Source organism: Castor canadensis, chromosome 13 (assembly GCF_047511655.1).
Source record: "Castor canadensis chromosome 13, mCasCan1.hap1v2, whole genome shotgun sequence".
NCBI classification, from domain to species: Eukaryota; Metazoa; Chordata; class Mammalia; order Rodentia; family Castoridae; genus Castor; species Castor canadensis.
Window position 1 is genome coordinate 124,830,901 of NC_133398.1, and position 23,894 is coordinate 124,854,794.

Below are 23,894 nucleotides of genomic sequence, written 5' to 3' on the forward strand. Positions count from 1 at the left end.
TTACCTGTCTGGATGCGGCTTGGCTTGGCTGAGCCCTCGGCCGCTGGGGCTGCCCAGGCTGCAGTCTGATTCTAAGGCTCGCCTGGGGAAGGACCCGCCGCCGAGCTGCGCCCAGCTCCTCCGCAGATGGGCCTCCCGTAGGTCAGCTCAAAATACGGCATCTGACCTCTTCCAGTGAGCGAGCGGGAGTGCCAGGGGTGACGCCAGCAAGGAGCAGAGCAGCAAGACAGAAGTCACAGTTTTCCCGTGACTCGATCCCAGGATTGGCACCCCGGCGTCTGTGCCATAGACTCGTAGAATTAAGTCACTGCATCCCACCCACACCCGAGGGGAGGGGGGGATCACACAGGGACCCGAGCACCAAGAAGTGGGGGTCACTTCATGCATGACCCCAGCTGACCCCCAACGGTCAGGCCCAGTGCTGCAGGGCAAAGAGCACAAAGACTGGCATTCCACCAGTCCACGGCCTAAGTGTTAATCAGGAAAACGGGAAGAAGAAATCCTACTGCAAATGTCTGTTTTTAAAACCAGGGGACAGGAGGGTAAAACAGGTCCTGTCTGGGGGTTGGCACCAGTGGGAGGGGGGAGGATATAAGGAAAGGGTGTAGGAGGTTGAAAATGGTGGAATATTATGCACTCGTGAGTGAAAATGGAAAAGTGAGACCTGGTGGATGTTGTCATTATTGCTGCTATTTTGTTCTTAAAATGAGCTATGATAACTGAAAGACTGTGGAATGTGATGATTAAGTGAATACCAAAAAGTCACACATAGGGTATCTGGCTCACAGAAAGCACTCTGCAAATAGGATTCTGGTGATTACTATTAAGGTGATGGCGTGAGCTATAATTATCAGAGGAGTTTACCTGAGTGCATTTGCATTTACTGTTAACCCATAGCCATTCCTCCAAACAGTCCCAGGACACCTCCTCCTGGTGTCCTTCCTGGATTGGCCATATCGTTTCAGTGCCTCAAGTCGGACTCTAGCTGTCATTGATCAGCTTGGGTGGGCAGAATTGTCTTGCTCTAGGCCTGTGTGACCCGGGCTGCTAACTTCTAGTCTCAAGCCTTTTTCCACTTTTCTGGACCTCACTGTGCTCCACTTCCTATCCGCGCCCTCTGCCCCAGACACGACACCCCCGGAGCTCCACCCTGCTAATAAGTCCAGCTGCCCGGCCAGATGGTGACTGGGGAGGTGGACGGGAGGCTGCGGGGTGTGGGGGGACCCCGAGCAGGAACAAAAGGAAGAAACAAGACAGGCAACACCCACAACCGTGTAGAGCCCAGCAAGCTGGTCTGGGTTGCATTCTGACTTACAGAGAGTGGCAGAGACCAGAAGTGGCAAAGGCTCTCACCCTGGGCCACCCACATGGCCAGGCAGCTGGACAATGGAGATTGAAATGTGGCTGTTCATTTGCAAATGAGGTCGATCCAAAATTGAGGAGGGGGTCTTGAGTCAGCCAGCTCAGCTCTGTCGGGAGCTGTGTGGCTCCGGGCAGTTAGCTTGACCTCTCTGAGCTTGTCAGTTGTCATAAGGAATGCAGAAAACCACTCTCTGCCTTTGCATATGTTACTTAATATTGCAATAACCCTTAAACCCCCAATATGTGTGACACGTGACAGTCCCGACGTCATAAGGGTTATTTGAGAACCAAACGAGACATCTAGAAAGTCTGAAGAAAAAGGCGAGCACGGTCAAACAGCGGTCAGTCTTAAGATTTGAGTGACTCAGCTTCGGTCACTAATAAATGGGCTGGGGTTTGAGGTGCATCACTGCTGAGCAGAAATTTTCCCATGGGCTCCTTGGGGACCGAGAGGTCTGGGCAGCGTTCACAGGGACAGCAGGGCCACCCTTTGCTGAAGTCACCCTCAGGTGGCATTTCCTCCATGCTCCCTGCCAGGCCGCACGCCCGCTTCTCCTCCTTGTCGCTTCCATTCCTGCAACCTCACAGCTCCCGTGTGCGAGCCGCTGTCACCCCTGTGTGGCACATCCTACAGAGAAACTGGGGGACCGAGATCTTGCGTGGTTTATTTGGGGTCTCAGCTGATGAGTGCTTGAGTCAGCGTTTGAGCTCAGAAGTTTGCTCCTTGGCTGCAGAAGGTCTGAGCTGTGTTGTCCTTCGGGATTATCCACAAACCCAGTCTGAGCCAGACAGAATAAATCAACTCGGTGTCCAGGTTTGGAAGGGGCCCCTTTGGAACCTGCTCACTCAGCGACAAAAGAACTTCTTATTCTGATCCCTCTGAAGTTAAGAGAGAAAGGAGAGCTCCCTGGAACGTTCCATCCCCTTCTGGGTGCCGCCTTGCCCCAGGGGGGGATGGACAGACAGGGGCTTCAGTCGCCATGGTGTTCTTTAGTCTCTCACTCGCCCTGCCTTGCAGAGGGCTCTCACCCTAGGGACGTGGACTTAGCTCGGGCACAATGGGGTCTTTGCGGGTCACCTGAAGGCCATAAGGCCTGGGGCATTGATGGAGCCTTCAGGGGAAGGCGGTGGGGACCACCTGAGCATGAGGGCCACCTCCCATGCACCCCCTTTGGTGTGAGGTGGTCTTAGCACAGTCTCAGTCACCCTCACAAGAGCCTGGGGTGGGTTGAAACCTTTAGGATCCAAGACAGGCATGGGAAGCAAATAGCCCAAGGTCGTCCTCTTCCTCTGGGGTCAGCTCTCTTTTCAGAGCCTCCCTGCCTCCCCCCACCCTCCCTCCCCACAAAGGGCCCGAGCCAAACGGGAAGGGCAGGTGGCCTGGCAAAGGCCACCAGCCACCCCCGGAAGACCCTGGCTGTGTCCTATCACTTTCACCCTGGCACGTGGGGTTAGCCTTCCTCGGAAGGGTTCTAGAAAGAAAATGAGCTCTGCTCAGAGGGGAGGAAAACACCGGGCAGGATTCAAGGACGTCCTGGGCTTCTGCTCAACTTGGGGACATATTTCCCCTAAATCATTCTGGGCGGCCCAGTTTCAGACACAAACTGGCAGAAACGACAGCGCTGTTCTCTTCAACTTTGGGAATCTAGCTTCCTAATTTTTCCCAATTCCAAACAGAAACCAAACCTCCAAAATATTAAATAATTTGGACTTCAAAAACTCTTTTTAATTCCTAGTGACCACAATGAAATTAAATAAGAATCAAGTTCTCCTCTCTCTCCCCCTGCCTCCTTCACTCCCTCCCACCCTCACTCTTTCTCCCTCCTCTCTCTCTCTCCCTCTCTCTCCCTCCCTGCCTCTCTCTCTCTCTCAATCTCTCCCCTTCCCTCCCTCCCTCTCGCCCTCCCTCCCTCCTTCCTTCCCTCCCTCCTTCCCTTCCCTCCCTCTCTCTCAATCTCTCTCCCTCCTCTCTCCCTCCCTCGCTCCCTCAGTCTCTCCCTCTCTCCCTCTCTCCCTCCCTCCCTCTCCTTTCCTCCCTCCCTCTCTCTCCCAACCTATTGCTCTCTCTTTCTCAATCTCTCTCCCTCCCTCTCTCTCCTTTCCTCCCTCCCTCTCTCTCCCAACCTATTGCTCTCTCTTTCTCAATCTCTCTCCCTCCCTCTCTCTCCTTTCCTCCCTCCCTCCCTCTCTCTCTCAATCTATCTCTCAATCTCTCTCTTTTTTCTCTCTCTTCCTCTCTCTCCCTCCCTCCCTCTCTTTCTCTCCCTCCCTCCCCCTTTTCTCCATCAATCTCTCTTCCCCCTTCCTTCCTCCCTCCTTCTGTCCTTTCCTTCCCTCTTTGTCTCTGAATCTCTCCCTCCCTCCCCCTCTCTCTCTGTCTGGTCTCCCTCCTATCCCCCTCCTGAGGGAGGGAGACCACAGGAGAGAGGAGGCCCAGGCCCTCTGACTTGGGTAACTGGCACGGCCTCTTGTGGTCACACTTGCTGCCCCAGCCGTGGCCAGCTCGCTGAGTCAATCTGGAATACAGGCTGACCACCCGGGAGCACTGAGGCCATCAGCCACATCTCTCCAAGGGCCTGAGGTAGGGACATGCCTGCCTGGGAGTGGCTCCCAGACCACTGGGACTTTGGGGTAAATAAACCAGGGTGGCCCAGGACGCCCTCCACCCCTGTGAGCAGAAATGGAAGCAGCTGGCTTGGTCCTTCCACCACCCCACCCGAGAGACAGACAGGGGACAAGGTGGGGGGACACCCTGAAGATGAGCCTCTCTCTCTCTCTCTCTGTCTCTCTCTCTCTGAATATTGTTCTGCTGGGCGGAGGGACAGAACAATACCTGCCTAGGACTTACCGATCCCTGCAACTCATTTTACAGAAATGGTGCTCACTTGAGACTTCATCGTGACCTTTAACCCAGCTCAAGAATCCCCTTTCTTCAGGGATTTTTATCACCCTTGAATCTCCGCCCTGTGGTCTGAAACCTCAAACACCGTGTTTAAACCCGGTAAGACCCAGCCTGGGCCATGGGGGGGGGGCCCCCATGCTGCTGAAAAGCCTACAGGGGAGATGAGCACTGGGCTGGGTGCATCGCGTGTGGGTTCCACCATGAGCATGTCACTCAGCTGCTTCCATGTGGCTAGAGATGCCCATCCCAGCTGCTCTACCACTTTCCACGTCCTTTACCAGTTCTGCCATCTGCAAGGCCCAGCGCAGACCACCCGGCACTCTGGATCCCATGGCACAGCCAGGCCATCCTGCCATAACACTCCCCTTGCCTTCAGCAGCTGCGCAGGGCCTGCTGTCAGGAAGTTCTCTTTCCTCCTCCCCAAACCCTCCACGAGGGCCCACGTGTCGTCCTTTCAGTCTCCACAAAAGGTGCCCTGGGCTCAGGGTGGCCCTCTCTACCCCTCCCCTGCCTCCACCCCCACCTCTCCATCTGTCTCTCTGTCTTTGCCTCTGTCTTCCTCTGTTTCTGTCTCTCTCCATCTCTGTCTTTCTCTAGGTCTCTCTGGCTCTCTGTCTCTGTCTCTGTCTCTCTCTCCCTCTGTCACACTGTCTCTTACTCTCTGTCTCTCTCTGTCTCTCTGTTTCTGTTTGTCTCTCTGTCTCTGTCTTTCTCTATGTCTCTCTGGCTCTCTGTCTCTGTCTCTGTCTCTCTGTCTCTGTCTTTCTCCATTTGTCTCTGTTTCTGTCTCTCTGTCTCTATCTCTTTCTGTCTCCCTCTGTCTCTCTCTCTGTCTCTTTGTCTCTCTGTCTCTGTCTCTTTTTGTCTCCCTCTGTCTCTCTCTCTCTCTCTCTTCCTCTCTTCATATTTGGTCTGTTCTTCCACTAACGCACAGGCCTTCAGATGACTTGCCCAGAGCTGAAAGCACAAGACAACCAAACAAAAGCGAGTTTTCCCTTCTGATCTTTCGCTGCCGGTCTCTAAATACTGCCTGTAGTGCAGGACCCCAGAGCCTGGAGTCTGAGGCCTTCCCTCCAGATATGGCGCTGCTCATTTCCACTTCAGAGTAAGCAGGAGAGATCCAGCAACCAACTGAGTCCTCCCCACACGGACACCAGGAACTTCTCACTGACAGCTCCCGTGCAGTGCTTAATCAAACCCTAAAAAGAAATGAGTGACTGACGGGAAAGGAAGAAGGGAAGGAGGGGAACTGATGAGAGGAAGCAAAGGGCAAGGAGAGAAAGAGAAAAAGAAGGCGGAGGAAAAAGCGAACTGCAGACCATTGCACAATGTATGGGTGGATGGAATCACCACACTGCAACCCACAACTAGGTGCAATTATTATGTGCTAACTTTTTAAGTAATTAATTTTTTAAAAAGAGAATCCCAGAGGAAGTTGTGAAAGCCAGTTTTGCAAAGGGGGTCACATTTTGGTTGCTCCAGGGGCTGGGCGGTGTCAGGACGCTAGAAGGCAAAGAGCTCCCCCACTACCCGGTTGACCAGTTTGCAAGGGAGACTGGGACCCTGCTGCTGACTTCCAAGTGACTCACACTCAGAACAGACTGACCCCTGCCTCACTCCCACTCCCAGCCCCAGTGAGGCTGGAGGTTTGCCCCACAGTCTCCAGTGGAGAAACTGAGGAAGGAAAGGGAGAGCTGGGACAAAGGAGCCAGAGGAGAAACTGGAACTGTCCCAAGACTGCCACCAGGACCCACTGCTGACCTCGGCCGTCACAGAGGTGCTATCCCGTGTCGCTGGTCAGTGGGCCTGCATGCTGCAGCATTTAAAGACAGAATTCTCCTTGGGATCAGAGACGCACAAATTCCCAGTGGATAATAAAACCCAACAATTCGTTGTCCCTTCCCTTCAAAGACAGCAGCGTTGCTTGCCCACTTCGATACTGGTTCTTATTAAATTCCTAAATTTCTAAGTCCCCATCCAATGCCTGGAGTCCCCTCTCCATCTCCTAGGTGGAAGAGGCTGCTGGAAACCCAGACATCCTGCAGAGGGGCCTGGTGCCAAGTCGTCTGGGGCCTCACCCCCCAGGGAGGCAGGAAGTACAGCCAGCCTTGTCACTGTGCCCTAAAGTAGGATGGATGGCCCCAGTAAACCGATCCTTGCTAATGTAACCATAGGTGCTATTTCATATAAATACAGCCACCCAGACATTCCCCTCAGCACGGGGTCTTTCCCCTGAGGCCTGGCTCTCCACAGCCTCTGCCTCAAACCACCGAAGTTAATGACATCCTCGGGGTGGGGACCAGAGTGTGTTTAGTGTCTGTGCCATGGCAGAGGTGGGGCCCCTTTGCTTCACTCATCATTTTCTGTAATGTGCCTATCACATCCTCGCTCCTCTCTTCTTTGCCAAGCCAAACAGCCTTGTCTTACTAATCTGTCCTAGGATGGGGACTGAGGCCATAAATCTGATCACCGAGAGAAAGAAGGCCTTCCCAGCCCTGGACGGAGCCTTGAGCTCGCAGCACAGCACACATGAAAGCACACAACAGATAATGCGAGAAGTCCTGTCACAGGCGTGTTATAAAATGCAGATGTGGTGAAGTTTAAACTGTAAATTAGCCCTCCTGCTAAAGGAAAAAAAGCCATTTCATCTGTCACCAGCCCCGCCCTCTCCTCTTAGCCTATGTCTCCATTGGTACATTAGGTTTGAATGAAATTTGGAAACGTAGAACCCAACACTGCCTTTGCCAGGATAATATGAAATTAAATCCCATTGGCTCCTAGAATCAATTTTTAAAAATAAAAGGACCTTATGGCTTCAGTTAAACATGGTGTCTGTATGCATATTTTTCATGTAATAAGACACCCTCTCCGTATCCCAGACCTGATTTAACACCTTCTCCCTCCCCCAGCACTCCACATCCATTCATCAGTTCCTCCCAATTTCTCCATTATGAATTTATTAATGTCTTTTTCTACAAATTCTGCTTCCACAAAGTGAAAAGAACAGGGCCTTAATTATATGTCTTTAAAGAATATCTTTAAGAAACAGCACCAAACGGGTTGTGTCTTTCTTAGCATATCTCAGGAATGCTAATAAGTGTTTGAGAAAGGCAGATGTGCTGAGAGTACCCTTGGACCACCAAAGAAACCAAACTCTTTTCAAATCCCTCCCTCCTCCCAAATGTCTTCCAAAGAGGAGAACATCTCCAAGAGGCAGGAGTTATTTGGAAACCAGAAATATTAAGACCATTGTCACATCTTATACTTTGGATATCTGTGCTGGAGAAAAGAGTTGAATTTGACATCTGTGGTGCAATCAGTTATGTTCCTATGGCAGAGGCCAAGTTGCAAATCCCCTGGCTCTGCTCACCCCCCCCATCCCCCAGGCAGAGCCTCATTAGAACTGAGAGATAATTCATTCTTATTTTTCTATTTGGCAGTACTGGAGTTTGAACTCAGGGCTTCTCACTTACTAGGCAGGTGTTCTACCACTTGAGCCATGCCTCCAGTCCCTGACTAGAAGTGAGAAACCTGACTTCTGGAACTTGAGAAATCCCAAGACTGGATCCTGTCTAGCCTCACCTGGAAAAGACCCAGGTCTCAGTTGCCTGGAGTATTAGTCAGGACTCTCTACGGCAATAGAGTTAATAGGATATTTGGAAAGAGAGACTTACAAGGGGAGGTTTTTTAGAAGGTGACTTCACTCTTTATGGTCAAGAAGTCCCACAATGTGCTATCTGCAAGCTGGAGACCCAGGAAAGCCAATGGTGTCCAAGTCTGAAGGCCTAAGAATCAAGATGGGGCCACTTGAAGTTTGAAGGGCCCAAAACCAGGAACACCAATGTTCAAGGGCAAGAGAAGTTGGATGTACCAGCTTTCCCCCAACACACCTTTTTGTTCTATCTAGCCCATCATCCACTTGAATAATGTCCGCCATATTGGTTGGGGCAGATTGCCTTTGTTCGGTCTAATCTTTCTTTCTTTCTTTCTTTCTTTCCTTCTTCCTTTCTTTCTTTCTTTCTATTTTATCATTTTTACATTTACTTGCATGTGTATACATTGTTTGGGACACCTCCCCACTCCACATGCACCCCCACCCCCACCCCCCTCTTCTGGGCAGAACCTGTTCCGCCCCCTTGTTCTCTGAATTTTTTGAAGGGAAAACATAGGAGATAAGAAAGACATAGCGTTTTGCTACTTTGAGGTAAAGATAGCTGTACAGAGAGATTCCTAGCATTGCTTCCATGCACTTGTGTATCACAACCCACATTGGTTCATCTCTGCCAGACCTCCTTGCCACTTCCTGGTCCCCTTCCCATAGTGGTCTCTGCCAGGTTAAGATTACTTTATTCACTCCTCTACAGTGAGCACATCAAGCACATTCAAGTTTTAGGTTTCCTTCCCTTTTCTATTCCTCCCATGCATGTTCCCCCTTAGTGTTTGAGCATTGTCCAATAATATCACGCATTTGTTTTGGGTCTATAATCTGCATATGAGGGAGAACATGTGATTTTTGGTCTTCTGAGCCTGGCTAACTTCGCTTAAGAGGATGTCCTCCAGTGCCATCCATTTACTTGCCAATGTCAGTCTACTATTTCAAACACAAGTCTCTTTCCAAAACATCCTCACAGACACACCCAAAAATGTTTTATCACCTATCTGGGCATGCTTGACCTAGTCAAGTTGACATATGAAATTAGCTATCACTCTGATGACCCATGCTTCTCTAACAGGCCAAGGTAAGACAACTGGGAAACTACTGGGAAATTCTTAATTCCCAGGATAAACACAGACCATCGTAATGAGACATCAATTTTGCTCAATGGTAAGCAATTCAAAATGGGAAGCTGTACTTAAGAGAAGCACTTTCTTTTTTTAAAGAACATCTTTAGTTTGCATTCTGGGTGAAATTCATTGAAACTTTTAGGTGGGGGAACAGTACAATAAATATTGAGCTTATAAGCTCAAAATCAGAAATCCCACGGTCCTCTGCTGGTGTATCTTGCTCCTCCTCTGCAAATTGAGTTGGAAGAGCCACAGCCTAACGCCAAGAACACAGACAGGGCAGTGGGAGGGGGAAGAGGGGAAACCTAAAGACCTGAAGTAATGACAAGATCACAGAGTTCTGCCTGAGGAGCAGCTGGCCAGTACAGGTCTGCTCTGAGGACCACAGGAAATGATGTCGGAGTCTGATGTTCCAAGAACCATCTTCACGAGTCCGGGGAGCCAGAGCAAGGCATGTACTAGGAGTCTACTCCAGTAGACATAGGAAAGACCAAGGACTTTTCCTTTCTTTCTTAAGTGTCCCCCCTTCCCCCCCACACCAGAAGCAAACCCTGAGGTAGGAATTCAAGTACAATTAATTTCTTCCAGAGGGGATCCCAGTGTGGAAAACACCTGCAGGGGAGAGGAAGTGAGACAAAGAAGGATGAACAAATGATTAAGAATATAATGCCCAGCAAGTCACCACTGTGGACAACTAGAGTTTGATCCCTTTAGGAAATGCTAGAAAATTCTATGGAATACAGCTCTAGACACATCCCACTCAGGGGTGAGGGGACTGGGATTTTTATACTCCAATGGTTGAAGGCAGCTTGGAGGAGGAGAGTAGTCTTAAATTCCCTGGCAATTTGGCCAGCCTTGGGTAGAGCTGACTCCAGTAGACATAGAAGGCCCTTGGACTACGAGATGCAGGCCTGGCCGTTGGATATCTGCTTGTACTGAAGTGTGGGGGTGAGCATGCAGGGATTTGCTCTTCCCAATGAAGGTTAAGCATGAGACATGGCAGCAGATCTCAACATTCGGGTAAAATGGTGCCTACTATCCATAAACACTAAACACATCATCGGGTGGTGGGAGCTTCTTATTTGGTCCCCCAAAAAAACCAAGGCAAGACATCATGATTGCTGATCAGGAAATTGACCATCAAAGTTTGAGGAGCTTCTCCACAGTCCAATCAATGGTAAGCTGGATCTTCACAGTCACAACCTCTGCGTATGCATCAAGCATGGAGGGCTTCCCCTTCTACCCATCCTCCCCATGAGCCTTGTGTGAGTCACCTTTCTGTCACTGTGACAAAACACCTGAGAACATCCACAAGGGAAGGTTTACTTTGCCTCAGGTTTAAGAGATCTTGGTCCATGGTTGCTTGATTCCTTTGCTTTGGGCCCACAGTACATCATGGTGGAAGCTCATGGTAGAGGAAGCAGAGCAAAGAGGAAGGGTTGAAACCTCTTGGACGGCATTCCTCCAGTGACCTAACTTCCTTCCACTGGGCCCCACTCCCTAATGGTTTTACCATCTCTCAACAGCACCATAGGCTGGTGACCAAGCCTTTAGCATAAGGGCATTTTAAGGACACTTAAGATTTGAAACACAACAGTCCTGCCAGGAGGCGTCATGTGTTACAGTAAATATGTGATTGTGCCTTCCCAGCTAGCCACAGCTTTTTGGACCAAGAGGTGGGAAGTTGACCGTTTGTCTACCCAGGGCCCTGTGTGGCGTGACCTAAAAAAGATGACCTGGATAAATGGGATTCCTATGCTAGATTTGGAATTAGTAACTAGAGGCCTACAAAGTCACCAAGGTGAACTGGGTGTCACCCCAAAACTTATCAGAGTAAAACAACACCTTCTATTGCCTCTCATTGTTCTCGGATTGACAAGGTCAGCTGGTGGCTCTCACACGGGGTCTCTTACAGCTGCAGTTATGTGGCTGAGTCTTCTTCACTCACTACTCGGCTAGCTGGGACAACTTGGGGCTGGTGGGGGCTCTCCCCCATCCACACCTCTCCACGTGACTGCCTCGTATGGGTGGCTTGGGCTTTCTCTTAGCATGGAGGTCTTGGAGTAGTCAGATTTGTTCTGTGGCTGCTGGCTTCTTCTAGAGTGAGTTTGCAAGAGACCCAGGCAGCAGCCGTAGGTCCTTGCTGTATTCCTTTTCAGCCCAGATCCGAGAGGTAGAGGAAAGACCACCTCTTATTCATAAAGCGAAGGAAGAGCCTGGTGGCTGGCAGCCATGTTGGAGACAGACTACCACGTGTGCAATTGGCTCCTTTCGTCAAGCACACACCACTCTGCCTGGGGAGTCTCTGGCTGGACTTGCGTTCTGCCTGCCTGGGACAGACCAGAGTTCAGAAGATGCTCTTTTAAGGATAAATGAGCATTGAAGATAAATGTCTTAGCTTCCTTCCCATTTCTTAGGTTAACTCAGAGGCAATCTATGTCCCCAGAAAGCCTGCTCATATCACCAGCCACCTTCTCTCCTGCACCCACTTCTCCACCCTTTCACCTGTGCTTCCTGAGACCCATTCTCAAAAGAAGTTGTGCTTGAATCATCTTCTCAAAGTCTGCTTCTGAAATACCTACTGAACTCCATATTCTCCCCAAATATTCATTTCTTGGGTAAACTAGCCACAGCTGGTTTCTGTTGCTTACAGCCAAAAAGAGACAGAATGTGGGAAAGGGTCAGAGAGAGGGTGGGGGACCCATGGTGTCGGAGTGCCCGCCATCATGGTAGAAGGATGTAACTATAAAGCCATCCTGAGGGCTGCTATGTAGAAGAAGATGGGACAAGCCCACATGGAGAGGCCAGGCTGAGTCGTGTCTCACTGTGAATCCCAGTCTCTGGAATTTCTTACCTCTGTAGTTCCACAAAACTCTTTCTTTTTATAAGAATGTAACAGAACCCCTTCCATGAAAACGAGCAATCCATGGGATTCCATAGAGCTATAGAGGTAACTCCTCTAAGGACTGGGGTTTCCACAGAAACCTTCTTCTCCCTCCTTTTATGGCTTCTCCCAATCCCCCTCCTCCCCCGCCACACACACACATACATGGATTGGCCCAACCATGAGCCCGGTGACTCTAATAGCGTACAGGATGTGCCCTGCACCAAAACATCTCCTTGAAGAAGGCCTAAGAGGATTGGTGCAAAAAAGCATTTGGTTGCTTTCCTGAGGCTTCTGTGAGGACAATCAAATTGGGAAAATTTGAGTCTTGATGAGTAATCATGAGAGATTTAGTGAGGGCTGATGTGAGGGATGACAATCTACTCAGTCAGCTGTCTACAGGTATTGTCACCTTAAGGACAGAGAAGACACAGCTCCTGATGGAAGAAGAGCGACAAAGAAAGGAAAGTGACAAGGTGCCCAAGACCAGCTTCCCTACTTGGAATTTGCGCTCCAGCTGGTCCTACCACTCTCCTCACCTTGAGAGATGAGAAATCTGTGCCTTGCTTTGAAGGAAGGCACAATTTATAGAAGATCTGGTCAGAACTCTATGGTGACAAACTGAATCAACATTCGGAGGGTCTGGAAATGAAAAGCACAGCCATTCCCCCTCAATTCATGGAAACAGTGAATTAAAAAGCACAGGAAACACAGTGGTACAGAAAGATTCAATGACTTATCCAAATAAAACCATCAAAATCTGACCCTCTCAGACTGGGTTCAGGCAATTTATCATCTAACCTGGGCCAGCGAAGAGAGCAAAATGGGATGTTATGAATAACTAAGCCAGGACAAGAGGAATCAACCAAGATGTCCTAGGCAAGCAGTGAGTTCAGGACACCCAAGAGTACGTCTGCTTCCCTTGTTGAAAGCGTGTTGTGGTGACCTGTGACCTGAACCTAAATAAAACCTGTAATTGACATATTTTTTCTTGGTAGGTAGAGACTAGTGGGATATTCTTAATCACTGAACTTTTCAGAGATCTGGATTCATGTTGAGCGCCACCCCTTCCTGACAGAGATCCCGAGCAGATGTCAACATCATCAGGCCAATGGGGGTCACTCTACCTCATTCATGAAGTCGTGATGGCCATAAAAGCACCTGGTAGACCCTTGCTCAGGAAATGCCTGCCGTTATTTCTTCATCAGCAAGTTCACGCATTCAAAAACCCTTGAACCTGATACGTGAGTTCTGGAAGGTTATGAAAAGAATTGCCTCATGTTTTCATCCCTGCCTCAAATGAATACATTCTGTTTATTTCTTTTTGAGGCATGTCCTATTGCAGCTCATCAGGCCTCTCCTTTCATTTCACTGGAAGGCAGCTTCTGACCCTTGAACCTTTGACACCTTTCCCCTTGGAGAACGAGCAGCTCAACAGTTAAGTGGAAAGGCATGGCTAGTCCTTGCCTCTCGCCTGAGCACACTCAGTTTCCCCAAGATCAGGCAACAAGAGTAGCTGGTGTTCAGCGCTTGTTTGTCTCCCTGGCCAGCTTGAAAGTACCAGAAAAACTCAGAATAATATGGGGTTTTTTCATAACTGGAAAAGAAGACCACACACATGGTCCCTTGTGCATTGCACCCTGGAATAGCCTCAAAAACATGGAAGTTGCTCTCTCTCCAGTTATGCGTAGGCCTGGCTTAATTAAATGTAGGCCACAAATGGACTGGTAACCATGACACCGAAATGCTGTCAATCTGTACAGGAGAAATTCTCACCACTCAGGTGGGGGGTACCACCTGAATTCTTGGAAGATGGTTTTGTCTGGTTTTCCATCATTTTGAACTTAGCAGGAAATCTCCAAGATGTGTTTTGACACAAGTATGCTTTTTTTTTTTCCTTCCCCACATTTGAAATGGCTGTGTTTGGAGGCTAATTAAAGCCATCTGTGTCTGATTCATTTACACTTTAACTCATCAGAACGCTGTTTTGTAATAGCCATTTGAAGTCCTTTCTTTTTCGAAAAACCAGGAAGCGATGGTTTGCCAGCCAACAGCAGGGTTCACGTACCACAAGGTTTGAATATGGTTCAAGACAAGCCTTAGACCTGAGAGGCTGCCCTGATGCATCACTGTCAAGTGCAGGCTGTGACTTTGAGTCTTGTGCTGTTCTCTGAAGAGGCTCACTGCTCGGAAGGGCGGAAAACAACCAATAAGAGAAAACAGAGATTATGCTAAGATCTCCAGGCATCATAGGGAATTTTAGTTTAAATGGAAGTTGGGTGGTTCTTGTGTTTTGAAAGAAGAGCTCTCATTAAGCGTAACTGGGATTTATAAACTGAAGATTTCAGTTGTAAGAATACAGTAGCCTCAATGTCATCTATTTTGCTATCGGAACTTTTTTTTTTTCTTTTTTATCTGGATTTGTAACCTTTGTTAGATTCACTATGTAGTAGCTACCATGTAGGGGCTAGTCTTTGTCAAATAAGGTTTTAAACTGTAGAAGTTGAAATTTGTGTTTGTCCACTGAAAAGAAAATTCTTTCTATCTAAGAGAAAAGATAACTGAAGGTTAGAGTTTTGCTGCCCTCTGGATATTAGCCAGTTTTGTACCTAACTAGCAATATTTCCACATTTTCTCCTTTGGTTGACTATTCGACCAATCTGCGTAACCACCTGTTCGGTTCTCCACTCAGCACAGTAAATCGGGTTAAGACTCACCAAATAAGTGTCTTTTTCAACTGTTTGAAAATTATACTTTGGAATTGCCCAGGCCCCAAACCTGGCTTATCTACTGTGCCTCTCCCTGTTAACCTTTTAATGATGTAAAGCAGATGGGTATTCAAAGAATTAAAAACAACCCAAACCTCAGCCAAGGAGAGAGAAGATAGGGGCTTGAACGCCTATTGAGTTGACAGCCCCGATTTCCTTTCAGCCACGTAACTGAGGGAGAGAGGCATCGCCCCACTTTCCAGGTAAGAAAAGCGAGGCAGGGAGTGGCTAAGGCTTGTCCAGTGTCACCAGGTGGCCGTGCTGGGATTCGAAGAGGGAGCTGGCAAATCCAACCCCTCCACTGTACACTCGACAGCTTGTGGGGACGAGGCAGGAGGACACCCCGGCAGTGGGGAAGAGGCACCCACCAGGCAGGGCCATCCACCAACTCCGTTTGTGAACAGGTCTAGAGTTCCCTGTCACAGGCGAATGGCTGAGAATAAATGCTTACAAAGGTCTTACAAACTGAAATGCCAACCTAAATTACTTTTATTACAGCCCATAAAAAAACGGATGTATAAAATTGATTGCGATTGATGGGGGAAAGCACTTCTTCCCTTCTTCCCACAACTCCATCAGCTTGACACAGGGAGCCCTGTGTGCCTGACTCTCCCCCAGGAAGGAGAAAGAGGAATGGGGCTGGTCCAGATCCACCGACTCCAGTGTTAGAGCTTGTGGCCCAGTCATCCTATCTAAAGCTGCCCAGATGGCCACGTTTAATTTTGGGGGTGACACTTCAGAACACATGGAAGCATGACCTCCAGCCTCCCTCTTATCAATCACAGAGCTGGCGTTCTCAATCTTCATCTGTCTGATGGATACCACTGAACTCAGCGGAGGAAGAAAAGTGTGGTTTATTGATCATGTAAACAAAACTGTAAAAACAGCAGAATTCAAAGTAACACGTTCATCATTGTGCTGGGACAGACGGATTCTGTTGATCCTGGAAATAAAAGTGATGGCTTGTTCCTGACTTCCTCTTTCATACTGATTTGAAACTGTCCCATTCCAGCTGCACCTTGCTGTCATTTATCCTTCATTTAGTGCCAATTCTTACTACTCAATTCATCCCCCATTCTCTCAAGACAAGGAAAAGACTTCCAGGTGGCACTAACAATGACCCCAAACACACGTGTGGATGTGTAGTAGGTCTTGGGTCATGTGACACACACGTAGACAGTGTTTTACGATGTCTTCATTTTTATCCACACAGAGCTTTCTTAGACACTTTTTCCTAACGCTTGCCCTGGTGAATTTTAATTCAACAGATAGAGTGTATATGTTTACATGTTATATGTACTTGTGTGCTTTACACATCTATGTATGTTGTATGTTTTTCACAACCACCCCCAACAATCAACTCTCGCCACCTAGAGGGTATGTAATCCCCTCTAAGAATGGGTGAACTGTCTCAGTGCTCTCTGACAGAAATGTAATGCAGGTGGCAGAGAGTGTGGCTGAGGGGCAGAGCTCATGCCTAGACACACAAGGCCCTGAGTTCAATCCTCAGCAAAGGGAAGAGAGAAAAGAAATACAATGTGAGTCCCAGGAAATTTTTTTTTGATAGGACCAGGGTTTGAACTCAGGGCTTCACACTTGCAAAGCAGATGCCCTACTGCTTGGGCCACACCTCCAATCCATTTTCCTCTGGTTATTTTTCAGATGGAGTCTTGTGAACTATTTACCTGGGTTAGCCTCTAACTGAGATCCTCCAGGCCTCAGCCTCCCAAGTAGCTGGGATTACGGGCCTGAGTCGCTGGTACCCAGCAGCCCCATGTAATTTTAAAATTGAAGGCAGCACTTCATGTCGCACACCTTAAGTACATACAATATTTATTTGTCGATTACATCTCAATGATGCTGGATTTTTTTCTACTGAACACATTAAAAAAGTAAAGAGGGGTAGGTAAAATTATTTTTAGTAATAGATTTTATTTAACTCAATGTGTCCAAAATAACATTTCAGCAGGAAGGAATGTAAAAAAATATATACTACTGGGATATTTTATATCCTTTTTCTTTCTCAGTCTTTAAAATCCAGTGCATGTTTCATGCTTAAAGCTCATCTCTGTGCCCCGTGTGACCACAGGGTCACATCTCACGTGGTGAAGATCACCTGCAGCCTGCAGTGTGATTGCAAATGACCCAGCACTGACTGCGTTAGTCACATCAGCTTGCCTCCAAGCCAGGGCGGTTCTGGTAAACTTGTAGAGGACAGGAAACGCCTGTGAGCCCCAGACAGCTACAAATTCCAGCTGGAGAAGGCCTGAGTCAGATGGTTCACACCTGATCAAATCGCTTCCTCCGAGGGGAATTTACCATGAGGATGAAAAGGGACCTCGAGGAGGAATGGAATCCTACTTCTTGCCTGTCATCGTTCGTGGCAGCTCTAATGGCCCAGGGGACCTCTCAAAGCGGCAGTACCCCGCCACTGATCTACAGATAATACTTTCTAGTACTCAATGGATGCCTGAGAGCACAGATCGTAATGAGCCCCTCTGTACAAGCATGGTGACCCTGTCTGATAACTGTCATGGCCACTAACTGACTAATGAGCAGGTCACCAGGGAGGGGTGTCGAGTGGAACAGCAAGACATTCCATCATGCTAGTCAGAAAGACGTTCCATCTTATTCAAAATTATTTACTTCCGGAATTCTTCCTTTACTACCTTCGGGTCATGGTTGACAATAGGTCACTTCAACCACAGAAAGCGAAATGGCGTTTAAGAAGAGCCTGTGTACTTGACTTTCTCAGCTCCCGAGTCCTGCCTTCCACTGCTGTCGCTCTTCTCCAATTTGCTGGCACCCTAGGTGTTGGGATGGCTCCTGGCTTTTCTTTCTTGACTTCTTTCCAGAGGTCTGTTCGCTTGTGCAGTCACCTTTCCATCGGTGTGACAAAACACCTCAGATAAACAACTTAAAGGAGGAAAGGTTGATTTTTGGACTCATGGTCTCAGATGGTTTAGTCCATGGTCAGGTGGCCCCTTTGTTCTGGGAGGAGGCTGCTGTCAGGGCAGCCAGAAGAGAGACAGAGAGAGAAAGAGAGAGAGAAAGGGAGGGAGGGGAAGGAACCAGGGTCCCAATACACCTTTCAAGAGCACACCCCAAGTGACCCACTTCCTCTAGGCCCCTCACCTCCCAAAGTTTCCATCCCCTCCCCAAAGCACCAAGCTTTCAGCACATGAGCCTTCTGGGGACATTTCTGATTGGAACCATGACCACCCTGCTAGCTGCTTTCTCCGCTATGTGTCTCCCATCCAGGTCTCCAGGTGGTGGCATCTATCTGGGCCCCTCTAAGATGGCTCCTCTCGGAAGAACGACGTTCTCCCTAGTGCCTTGGCCTTGGATCCTTGTTGAAGCTTCTCCAGTCAGTAGGAAGAAGTAAGGGAAGAGAGTCGAGGAGTGATATCCCTCAAGGTTGGGTGCCAAGCTGGCATACACTGCCCACACCAGGCCACCTCTGCTCCAAGACCCACCCCAGCCCCTCCTGGCTTTCCAGAACCAATGCCAACTCCAGTGACTTCCTTCACCAGCCATACTGGAAGGAGAAAGAAGAAAAAGAAGAAGAAGAACAGCCCCCCGCCCCCCACCACCCTACACACACACACATTTCATAGTTCTCAAATTGCAACTCGAAACCCTACTCCCTCCACAACGGGCCCATTTTTCAGTCTCACAAACTCCACCTTGTCTTTGGCCTTGTTCAAAATGGTTCTTCCTGCTGGCGGAGTGGCTCAAGTGGTAGAGCACTGCCTAGCAAGCCTGAAGAGGCCCTGAGTTCAAACCCCAGTACAGCCACCACCAAAACAAAACCAAAAACCAAAAACCAAAACCCTAGTATCAGAATGCTTTTTCCTAAGTGTGGACTTAGGTGGAAAGAGAGAAGAGAGGGGAGCCTTGACCTCTTCCTACATGTGAGAGACTGGGCAACAACCTGGCTTTCCATGGCATGGTTTTCTGACGTCGCCTCTCCTTCACTACATGCTATCTGTCCCCCAGTCTCCATGTTTGAGCTAAGGTTAAAAGCAGTATGCATTCATTTAGCACAGAGGATCCCACCAGGAATGATTTGCCCCTGTCCCTAGGGGATATTTGCCACTTCTGGAGACATTTCTGGTTGTCTCAGCTGGGACTTAAAATGCTACTAGCTTCTCATGGGCAGAGGCCAGGCATGGTGCCCAATATCTTACAGTGCACAGGCCAGCCCCCCTGTCCTCCCCTACACACCCAGTCCAAATGTCAGTAATGGTGAGAAATCCTGAGCTTTCATGGAAAAAGGATTCCCCCACCGGTGGTGGCAGGGGGGAGGCTGGAGGAGGGAGAGAGAGGGTGAGGCAACCTAGAAGCAGGTTGGACAATCCAGGGAGAGAGGCCTGTGACACGGGATGAGCCCACTGGAGTGTTGGGAAGGTCTTGTGTTAGGTTAGAACAAGGGGCTGGAGCCATGGCCTGACTGCCGTGGAGATTTTAGAGTGTAAAATCTAACCTCTAACTGTCTGTGTGCCAAACCCAGGCCAGAGCCTGGCGTCACATTTTGAAAGACGAGAGCTTTGCACAGTGCTCTGCAGTAACTTTGAAAAAACAAGGAGGGGAAAAAAAAAAATACAGTCATTCCTTCATATTCACAGGGTTCTGCATCCATGGATTCAATCGACCACAGACAGAAAATATTCAGAAGAAAAACATCATGTCTGTACTAGACGTCCACAGACTTCTTTTCTTGCCATTTTCACTGAACAATAGGGTATAACAACAATTTACCTTGGATTAAGATTTGTAAATCGTGATTTAAGGCACCCAGGAGATGTGCATCCCTTACACACGAAAGCATGGGATTGGAGCAGCCACAGATTTTGGTGTCCTCTGGGGTTCTAGATCCAGGCTGCCGGATGACTGCATTGGGACTAAGGGCACAGGGGAGTAACACAGCCTTCACCCGACGTCTGAAGAAGTCACCTGTGAAAACAACCGGCCTTCTTCCCCGTCCCCGGGTGGGTCTGCACACAGCAGCCTTGGAGTCTCTGGTCATCTCCCACTCATCCTTCTGCGAACGGGGTCTGATCTCAGCACTTCTCAATACATGACGGAGACAGGGAGAAGGAAGGGATAGCTGTCATCCTCCATTCCTAAGCCATCAAATCTAAGGCACAGAGAGGTTGGGTGAGTAGCCCAATGCCCCACAGCTGGTAAGGTGCAGAAGCAGGACTCTAACAAGTCTGACAGGAGAACCTTGACCTTCACACTTTGATCATCACGCCAGGATGCCATCTCCCTTTGGCCAAAGCATTGACCCCTTGCTTGGTCCAGAGAGGCCACAAGCGCCAACCAAGTCACACAGCTGCTTTTCTTCATTCCTTCCTTCTCCCTGTCTCCACCATTCTCCCTCTGCAAATTTAAAGGCAGGGAGGGTAGGTTTGCTTTCCAGAACTCTGCCAGGCGTTCTAGGAGCAACTGAAAAGCTGTAGCTGGTCCCAGCCCTCTGGAGTTGGCACCACAGGGAGGGAACACAGGCATTTTCTAAAAGCTCCTCCACGAGGGGAGGTGAGCTCACTTCCTGAGGAAATGACTGTAGAGGGTGTCTGCAGGGGCCAGCCAGGCCTGGCTTTAAAACATCTGAAACGGCCCACGGTGTAATCAGGCGTGAATAGTGACTCAAATAAATTATGCATATTTGTGCATTAATGTATTATTTGATTCACGCAGTCCCTCCATATAGTTAGTCTGGGTGACCCATGGTCTCATCAGTTTCTTGGATGCGGTAAAAAAAAAATCCGTTGCTTTGAAATATTTAGTGGCCAAAGAGAAATTCAAGTCATTAGTGAAAATTATAAGCAAAATGACAGCAAAAGTCTCTCAACTGGAAGGGCTGAGCCCAGGTCGTCAGAGCCAGACGCTGTCCTCATTCCATGGTCTTTCATGAGACCAAGTGTGGACGACCACAGTGAGGCAGGACGTGAAGATCCCAACACCCAATTATCATTTTAACAAATAGGGCTCTTTCTAAGAGTCACATTCCTTGTGCATGGCCTCATGAAAACACAAACATTCACTTTATCCTCAAAAAATGCAGGCGCTCTGGGAAGAAAATGCTACCCACTTGGCCCCCTGGCCAGGCAGCAGGAGCTACAGATGGGTGCCAACGCTGGTGCTTCTGCCTCAGCAGATGACCAGTGTGGAGTCCAGGCTTTGGGATGACAGAGCACCTGATGTCGCTCTGTGTCTTCCATACAGGAGGCACACCAAGCTGGCCCCTCAAGGTCAACACTTAGGAGAGGAAAGAGGTCTCCCCAAAGCCCTGTGTGTGGACTAAGGCTGATACTGTATTTTTAGCTCCATCTGATTTCTTGACTCTATGTCCATTCTGTTACCAACCTCAAAGGGAAATAGGAAAAAGAAAAAAGAAAAAGCACATAACACAGGGAACCTTACGCAATTGTGTATTACTGAAAATAACTTCAGTATGCCTAGTCCCTGGGTAATCATTTTAGAAGGCATCCCCAGCCGTGGGAACCTCCACCACTCGTTATGAGTGTGAATTCATGACTGCCCCCTTCTCTTCAGTGGGGCAAGGTTGGGTAAAATCAACTGGTGACCTGGTGACTCAAATGGTGGGCTAGTGTCAAATCTCACTATCCGAGGCGGAATGAAAGTAAGATCGAGAAAGAGCCAAGAATAATGAAGTCATCTCTGGGAGACAGATAGGGGACTTTCACTTTCTACAATTTGTTAAGCAATGAAGGAAATTATTTACATAATATGACAAAATGCTTTTTAAAGAAAGGGAAAGACATAAATATATAAAATGTAAACACTTAAATTCTCCGGGAAAAGAAACAGTATACCAGAGAAGGAAGGAAGGAAGGAGGAGAGAAGGAAGGGAGGGAGGGAGGAAAAGAAGGTTTAAAAATTATGTGACCATGATTCAGAAGCTTAATTCTCGTGGTTTTTCACTGATCACTCTGGTATCCTAAAGGATCCAACCTCCAGGTTGTATCCTAGGGGTCCAAAGTGGGCGCCATCTTTAAACAACTGTTCTGTGGCCATGGATTCAGGTCTAGCCTCCATGTACTAACTCCTGATGACAAAAGCCTTCCTCTGAACACCAGTGGAAAGTTCCAGAAACTGAAAACTCCAGGTGCTAATGGAAGAGAAAAACTGTAATTTTAAGCCAAATTAAGGGGGAAGAAACTCAACATTGGATTGGCTACACCAATCCCTCTGATAACAGAAGACAAGGCTCCCAACAGGCCTTTGAAGGCAGTAAAAACACACACGTCCACGCAATGGATTCCAGTCCAACTAACCAAGCTATGCATTGAGTCCTATTTCCCCTAAAGGCACCTCCGAGGGACTCATTTCTGCACAAACCATCCCACAAGAAGATTCGCTGGGTGTTCGCCATCCTCCCAGAATGCCGCAAGGATGGGGAAATACTCGCACCCTAGGTGCTTGATACTTCTGTCCCTCCGATGATGGTTACAAGTGATAGAAGGGGGGAGTCAGGGGACAGTGCTCCTTACCACTTCTCTCCTGGGTCAGCCACCTTCCCTTGGACCTTCACTTGTCACGTGAGTGGGCCAGTGCAGAGGAGCAGGCTGGCATCTACACACACCCTCCACATCACACATACAAACACACCAGACCACACACACACACCAGACCACACACACACACACCAGACCACACACAGTCACACACACACACACACCAGACCACACACACACACACCAGACCACACACAGTCACACACACACACACACACCAGACCACACACAGAGACACCACACACACACATCAGTGATATACCACATGTCATAAATACACAAACACATACACACCACACATCACAACACACACCCTCTACACACTGTTTAAATACACCACACACATACACCACACACACACACACACCTTGTAGGCCTGGATTGTGCAGGGAAACCCCTTGTGCCCATCTCCAGTCAGTGTCTGACGGGGCACAGGGACTCGCCAATGCTGGAAGGCCATTATGCCACGGGGAAGACAAGTGTAGCAAACCCACCCCGAGCCACTCCTGTGAGCACCATGGCGGGGCTGTCCCAGCCGGAAGGGGAGGCTGGGCAGGGAGACACTGGGTGTCACTGCTTTTACCAAAACAAAATGGGAGGCCTTCCACATTCTAGAAAGTGTGAGTGGCTCTGACTCTGTGAACCATACACCTCAACACTGAATGAGCAATCTTGTTGTTTGGGGCATTTAAAATGAAATAATGACAGCGATAACATTTTTATAGACAAAAGTAAGCTTCAATTTGCAATTTTGCTGACACCAACCCAAATTTCCACCTCTCAGGTAAGAGCTCAAAGTGCTAAAATAGAAAAGGCTGATCCATTTGTGACTGCGGTCATGGAAAGATCTCTGAGCCAGGGCGTCGTCTGTGGGACTGGGGTTGGGGACAATGCTGTAACAGCAATGCACAGAGTACGTCGTGTATGTGAAAAGGGATTTTATTCCATGGCCGTACGTGCATATTGAGCACACAGAAGAGGACTTGAAGGAAGATCCATGACAAATGCCCCGCAATTGTCATCCCCAAGGAAGAAAGCAGGGAGAAACAAGCTGCCTGGAGTGGGGGGGGGGTCCTCACATTCGATTTTCTGTATTTCCCACTTATTTGAATCTCTGAGAAAGAAAAATGCATTTGAGTATTAATTGCATAACTTTAAAAAACACCACCACCAGCACCAACAACAAAAACAGGATGGGGGAGTTGAATTGAGATCCATTACTAAGAATTACAGCTTTTTTAAATGCATGCCTTCCTCAGCAGGCCACCATGGGTTTGGGGTTTGTTTTTAGTTTTGATGCTAAGGAGATTCTCAAGATTCCTAAAAACCCTCATAAAAACCCTGAGAGCTGCATTTTCAGTGTCCTGTGGGCCCCTAATGCACTTCGAAGCAGAGGGACTCCAGGGACTGGATGGCAAAGAGGTCACCAGGGCAAGTTTGGGACCAGAAAGTCCAGTGTCAACTCCACCTCCACTTGGTTTTCCTCTCCATCCTGTAGACTGGAGTCAAAAACAGTACAACCAGCCCCCAGTGTCCATGGGGGAGGGGGTCCAGGTCCACAAAGGACACCAAAATTCGAGATGTTTGCTGGGTGCCGGTGCTCACGCCTGTGAGGACACTCAGGAGGCAGAGATCAGGAGGATCTCGGT